At 30.2% G+C, this 5,263-nt stretch overlaps 1 long non-coding RNA gene across 3 annotated transcripts; it reads right to left on the bottom strand.

Moving 5' to 3' along the window:
• Positions 1-3,793, bottom strand: LOC123006049. 3 transcript variants are annotated; one of them, XR_006412796.1, is made up of 5 exons: positions 3,724-3,793; positions 3,456-3,621; positions 3,155-3,400; positions 2,877-3,106; positions 1-66 (listed from the first exon to the last, which is right to left on the bottom strand). It is a non-coding gene; the product is annotated as an uncharacterized LOC123006049 (long non-coding RNA). The 3 variants fall into 3 exon arrangements; XR_006412797.1 differs by having other exon boundaries at positions 3,456-3,616; positions 3,724-3,792; XR_006412795.1 differs by lacking the exon at positions 3,724-3,793 and adding an exon at positions 3,670-3,722.
• Positions 3,794-5,263: the final 1,470 nt, after the last annotated feature.

The following is a 5,263-nucleotide window of genomic DNA, read 5'->3' as shown; positions in this document are numbered from 1 at the left end:
TGTTAGGGTTTCTATTGTCGACTCGTCTAGGCGGCTATAAATCATTTTGGCTTCGTCGATTTCATGCTAAAAACATAGTGACTTTATTTTTATTATTTTTTTTTTCATATAAATTTAAATTGTAATTAAATGTTCTGTCCTATACGCACAGGAAATTATACAGTGAGGATTTTATTTCGATGAACATGCGTTTCCATGTTCAGTTTTTAAATATTGGTGTCAATACATGTCGCAAGGGTTGCTTGGATATGTTGTAGTTGCTTGTAATGTATTGGCAATTTTTTTTTAACTAAACATAGAGTTAATAGTGTTGATGTACAGCAAAATACAATCCTCACTGTATAATTTTATAGTCATAGTTGTTTTAGTTTTAGAATCCAAAACTGTAAAACAGCTTCTATTTATGTATTTCTAAAATGTAGGCTAATGCTTTCTAAAGAAACTTGAATTATTTTTTAAACATGAGTTCATTTTTACTTTAAGTAAAAGAAAAAAATACTGCCAAAAATTTACATTTTATTATTATTTATCAAACAGTGAAAGCGGGAAGTTGATAAAAAATACAGTTTCAATTAGAAACGTGTTTAAAATTTCCACTTTTTCAAATTAAAAAAAATATTACTTGAAAGATACAGTCCTACCAAAAATGCTTAGTGGATTTGGATTCTTCAGATTATTTTACATTAGACTTAATCATGAAACACCAAAAAATATTAGACCGAAAATTATAAAAATCTGCATATTATTACTCGTGCAGCATTTTTCGTTCGAAGAACTGTATTTCAAAAGGTATTGCGACCTAAAATTTTTAGATTGACACATTTAACAATTGAAAATAATACTTTTCTTCAAACATTAAACAGGATATCCAAAAGTAACCAGTGATAGAATATGTCATTCTAAGAAAAAAAAATTAAATTCCATCATGCTTTTCACAACCAAATTGGAAAAAAATCTTGTATAAAACAAGATTCAAAATAGCTTTTGCACACGTTTTTAGTAACATTTTTTACTTTTTTATCATAGACGATTTTGGTTCAGAAAAACGAAATTTAAAACTTTTATTTTTTTTATTTTTTTTCTATTGATTATTGTTTTTTAGAATGTTAAAAAAAAATGTAACGACGCACATGTTAAAGCGTGATAGCTTAGCAAAAAGTAATAATAAATTTTGTTCAAATTGACATATTTAAAACGATAACATCTATGAAACAATTGCTAAGTTTAAAGCTTAAATTATTGAAAATTCCAGAACTCGGAGATAGACAAGATCGAGTCGATCTTATACAAATTTATCGCATTACATATTCTTTAATGCCAGAAACTACTGATACATTTTTAAAACTTGCTGACAGTTCAAGACTTCGAGGAAATAAATTTAAAATACAAAAAGAGGCATTTAAAACCACTATGCGCCAACACTTTTTAACAAACAGAAGTTTTAATAATAAGTGGAACAAATTAAGCAACCAAATTGTTGAGACTGAAAATGTGTATTTCTTTAAAAAAAATTACGACAATTTTAACAAATATACTGTTAATATTATTTTTACATTAATATACTTATTATTACGACTTATACTTATTTGCTCACAAATATACAAATATTTTGAAAAGCGAATTTTTAACTTTGTACTAAATCGCATAATAGGACATCCTCTGCGATTTATAATTTCATACTAATAATAAATAATAATAATAAGTTCCAAGTCTCATTTAATTAATACCATATTGATACTGTCAGTGTGACATAAACATAAATATGAGTCGGAAAACGATTCATTTATAAAATAAAAAAAACTATCTACTTGGAAAAAATTGAGAATTAAGTAAAGACATAATAACTACAAAAATTGTTCAAAAGGCCTCTTCAATTGAAAGAGACTTGAATCTAAGCAATTGCTTCATATTTTCATCGTTTTTATTTATCACGACTTGTACAAAATTCATTGTTACTCTTAAGTTGTAAGTCTTTAACGAATGCAGAAAAACAATTGAATTTTCTTCCTCTGAATAACATTTTCTATCACTCGCTTTACTTTTGGGACACGTGTATGCATTGTTCCAAGTCTGCAGGACCCTTGAAAGTGCGATAAACGTAATTTGGTTTAATTTTGAAACTCACGTTTTTGACGATATTTCGTAATTTTTTTTGAATTATTTTTTTTTCAGTTGATTGATTCGAAACTACCCGAAATTTTGCGGTTTTATCGAAACCAATAATATAGATTTTGACAACACTGCCTTTGCGATAAATAACTCGTTTCGTCGTCAAAATTCGACAAATAGAAAAGTGCGCGTTTTTTTCGAAACTTAAGACCTACAACACACGCAAATTTTTCAGATCTGAGATTATTGAGATTTTAAAATTTTCATCGGAATTTTTCGGAATTATGGATGATATTATTTTCCGATCTTAGGAAATAAAGATCTTAGCTCACTGACTTATAATTATCGAGAAAATAGCAAAAAATCGGCAAAAATCATCCATTTTTAAATTTGTCAAAAATTAAAAATTAATTGTGAGATATTTTTATTACGGTTTTCTCGTAGTAGCCGCTTGAAAAAAGTAAAAAATTCTAGTTTTCTCGGTTTTGGCGAATGTATAATCAACGTTTCTGGACGGAGGACCAAAAACGTCATTTGGTTTAGTTGTGAAGTTTTCAATAATGTTTTCAAAATTTTCGCCAATTAACTCCGGAACTATCGGTTATGTTTGATATCGTTAAAAAATTCTTTTTATTTCCCGTCTTATAAAAAAAATAAATATATTATTTAAAAAGTAACCATTTTCAAAATAAATAACACAAATCTATCATGTACCTTTTTAAAGTTTTCCTTATTATAACAAAAATTTTAACCAAAAATTTACTTACGTTTTGCAAAAAATATTTGACTTCAGTTAATAGATCAGCTTGGGCAAATTGTTGTCTCCAAAACCAAGTCAGCGCCTGTGTAAATCGCCCTAAAAGTCTGAAATCTTTCCATGTTATCAATTACACGTTTTTGCAATTCTTCAGCATCCTTGTCTTGTTTTTTCAACTGAAGTGTAGAACCATATTCAAGAATTTTGCGAACATCCTCAAATGTCGAACACGAATATGCCCTGAAATTATTTGATTTGAAGAAAATATTACAAATTTTCAAAACTTACTTGTTAAAGACAATTTTATATCCATTCGTGCAATCAAGTAAATACAATGTGCCACTCCTGAGACAAATTAATAGAAATTCTCCGTTTAAGGAAATACAAAAGGAGTCTACAACTGCATTAAAAGTTGCATCGAAAATGACACTGGAACGAACACTGTTTGTCTTCAAAAATCCGCATCGAATTATCAATGTTGAAAAAAACGGAGCCATTCTTCACAATAGCATTGATGTAAGGGTTTGATTGTGCCTAAAAAAATGGCAAAAATGGCAAAACACCTCAAAACAACAAGATGTGGACTCACTTCAACCCCTGTGGAAGATTTAAGGGTGGCTAATGTTATGGCTTCATATAAATTGTCTCCATCCGATAAATTCCGGGTCCCAAAGTTAATCGTTTCATCGGCATTGTTAAATCCGAATTCAATCACATCGAAATTGCTCATCTTTTTGATCAAACCAAGGACTAACCTTAAAAAACAACTATTTAGAAAAGTAGTTGGAAAATTGAAAAATCACAGTAGAAAAAGACGTGACCAAAATTTCCTTTTATCACATTAGAAATAATCGTACCTGGTAAAATGTACACCAAGACGTGACCGAAAAGAAGAAGAAAAGAAAAAAACTTGCAAAAAAATTTTTCGATTCGAAAAATACGCGATTCTAATTGGTCAATAAAAATAACTGTTTTACGGAGCTACCAACATGTTGAATAAATCTTAAATACAATTTTTTTGTAAAGTAATATAAAATATATATTTTTTTTAAATAACGTTTAAGTTTAAATTAAATTAATGACTGGCCGAAGAGGAAATTTCTCTCCGAAATTCGACTTGAGCTATGTTGGTTGCATAACTAGGTGCAACTCAACTAATACAAAATACAAAAAATAAAAAACAATTAGGATGAAGAAACTTATCTCTTGGTACGAGACATCTGTTTTCCAGAAGCACCAACGGATAAAACGTACTCTCAGTTAATTAAAACCATTTCTAACCATTTTAAACCGGTGAAATCGTATTTCTCACAAAGGTTAAAGTTTTATTCCGCAAAAAAGTCACCACAAGAAAATGTAGCGACGTGGAGTGCACGCGTGAAAAGTGTAGCAGCTTCGTGTGGGTTTGGCGAGGAACTTGATGTTGTAATGCGGGATATTTTTGTTTTGGGATTAGGTGATGTAAAAATTATGGACCGACTCTTTGAAGAAGACCCCACCAATGGTGTAAATAATTTTTTTTAAATGGTAAAGATTGCTCAAGCCAAGGAGGCCGCGGTGATGGAACGTTCCGCATGTCAAAAGGCCGTGAAATGGATGAAAATGTGTATTATCATCGAAATTCGGAGAGGACATCCAGTTCCATAAAGAAAAATAGAAGTGGAGTATTTAAGCAAGCTGGTGCATATTCGTCGTCAGCTCCACCATCTACGTCTGTGGCATCGTCTCCTGGAAGAGGAAATTTTGTGCAGCAACAGTGTAGTTAGTGTCTGTGGCCGTAAAAATCATAAATCAATTCAGTGCAAGTTTCGTAATTATACGTGCCATAAGTGTGGTGTAAAAGGGCATTTAGCTCCGGTGTGTAATAAGAAAATTAGACAACATTTTTTAGAAGAAGCCAGTACTCCCAGGACCGATCAGGTGGAGGAAGACACAATTTTTCATTTAAATAATTTTAACATTAACGGTAATGTCGAACCAATGTATGTGAATTTGACCATAAATAATGTTCCTATAAGCTTCGAAATCGATTCCGGATTTGCACATTGCGCGATTTCGGAAAAATTATATTTAAAACATTTTAAGCAACAAAAAATGTATTCAAACGATTTATCCCTTAAGGATTATGCTGGGTTGACTTTTAAACCAGTAGGATTTTTACAGTTAAATGCTAAGTATGAAAATAATTATTATTCACTTAAAGTCTATGTTGTTAAGAATGGGGGACCACCTTTATTAGGAAGAAATGCAATGCATATGTTAAAATTAACAATCGCAAAAGTAAATAATGTTCAATCTGATATAAACGCCTTGTTTAGCGAATCAAAATCAAGATCAATTCAAATGTTATGTAATAAGTATCCTGAAATTTTTGAGAGTGGCATTGGCACATTTAAT

Source organism: Tribolium madens, unplaced genomic scaffold, assembly GCF_015345945.1.
Source record: "Tribolium madens isolate multiple individuals breed KSU strain unplaced genomic scaffold, Tmad_KSU_1.1 Scaffold_21;HRSCAF=118, whole genome shotgun sequence".
In the NCBI taxonomy this organism is placed as follows: domain Eukaryota; kingdom Metazoa; phylum Arthropoda; class Insecta; order Coleoptera; family Tenebrionidae; genus Tribolium; species Tribolium madens.
Note: the sequence above shows the minus strand (reverse complement) of the source record. Positions and strands in the feature narration are given on the sequence as shown.